The following is a 1,596-nucleotide window of genomic DNA, read 5'->3' on the forward strand; positions in this document are numbered from 1 at the left end:
GCAAGGTACACAGAGCTAGCACATAAGTTGACTGTCTTAAAGAGTTGCTGCTTTAGCCTACAGCAGTATTGGAAGCATTTAAAAGAGAGTGTTGTAACTATCAGCTCTGACCAGAGGTGTGTGAGTGCAAGTAAAGAGGAGAAGAGAATGAAAATAAATGATTGTGAAAAAACAAAGCAAGGTACGCCGCAGGAAACGACGCCTAAAAAAGAACATAAAGGCAACAGAGGTTCAAGACAACGCAATGTAATACTCCAAACGATATATTTATCACAAAATAGTTTCTAGACTTTGACAATAGGAGTCGGATTTCTAGAGAAGTGTGCGTATTTGATTATGTGTGCCTGGCCCAGATGACAGACGTTGATGGACAGTAGTGCAGCGTCGCCTCATCCTGCTTACAGGTCCTCCTTCACCCTCGGACAGGCCAATCTGTGCACACACCAACACAGACACCACAGAACGCTTCTCAGTCACCATGCAGCCCATTTGTCACGTCAAACTGCTTCAGAAAGACACGGCGGTCAAGTTACAGAGGTAATTGTATCAAAGTGACCCCTATGCAATGGTCATAGATTGCTTACTTTACAGAGAGGTGCTGTATCCTTGTTGATTGATAGAACTAAAAGGAGAATGAAAGGACATAGTCAGGTAATAACTAAAAATCTTAAAGGCAGATTATGAATAACATTTAAAGAAAAAATGTTCTTACAAGAAGAAGAGTTAGGTTCGGTGTAAAGGTGGCGCTCAGCTGGAACTCTTCGTTTTTTCATCTTTTTCTTTTGTTCCATTCGTTTCCTCTGCAGGCGCCTGCTTGGTGGAAGTGGCAGTTTTCGGCCTGTCCTCTGGCTTTTCAGAAGGGTCAACCACTGTGGCCCCCCTACTTGTGTTGCAGCCCATGATTTTTCAAAATTTGAGAGTGTGCAGCGTGTCGTTCAGCTGATGGTTGTCCACAGGAGTATGAAGTGTCAAAATCCTGGTCGTCACCTTAAAACTTGTGTGTTGTGGGCTCAGGTGCATTTGTTCTCCATGGCAACTATATGACTTCCTGTTGTGTTAACTTTGTTGGTTTATTTTACAGTCCTTTGTCTGTTGTATCACATTGCCTTTTTGCAAATACATCCCTAAGCGACAGTGGTTGAGAATTAACTCTGAAGCAAAACATGGTTACTGATAAACACTGAAGTGGGCTGTGTGTCAATCACACAGTAGCTATGGTTACTGACTTTTCCACAGTGGAAAAATTTGTGTTTTGATTCCCTTGGAGGAGTTTTAGCCATCGTCATTTCACAAAATCCAATTTACATCAAACTTTATAGAGCAGAAAGAAACAGGTGTAAAAGTCAACAACTTGTGATCAGAAACGTTAGAATTTTAAAAAAAAATCTTCTTTTTTTTTTAGATATTGGATCTATACATGACATGTTTCTGAATTATCTTTTTGTGAAGTGTCTTTCAAACTCTTTGAAAATTGGTTTAATTTACAGGTTAAAGTGGTTAATTTGCATTGTTGTAAAGTTTACAGTATTGTGATATGCTGGATGGTGCAGAGCAGGCTGTGGTGTGCACGGTCACTGGGAAGTTAAGAATGTCAAG

The 1,596-nt window shown here is 40.5% G+C and overlaps 1 long non-coding RNA gene across 1 annotated transcript; it reads right to left on the reverse strand.

Annotated features, from left to right (window-relative positions):
- Positions 1-247: 247 nt before the first annotated feature.
- On the reverse strand, positions 248-979 carry LOC146582912 (uncharacterized). Its single transcript, XR_014893086.1, has 3 exons — positions 713-979; positions 585-622; positions 248-432 (listed from the first exon to the last, which is right to left on the reverse strand). It is a non-coding gene; the product is annotated as an uncharacterized LOC146582912 (long non-coding RNA).
- Between the last annotated feature and the right edge of the window lie 617 nt (positions 980-1,596).

Source organism: Mchenga conophoros, linkage group LG1 (genome assembly GCF_057382185.1).
Source record: "Mchenga conophoros isolate Kocher_MC1m ecotype Shallow Benthic linkage group LG1, M_conophoros_male_GT1.1, whole genome shotgun sequence".
Lineage (NCBI taxonomy): Eukaryota > Metazoa > Chordata > Actinopteri > Cichliformes > Cichlidae > Mchenga > Mchenga conophoros.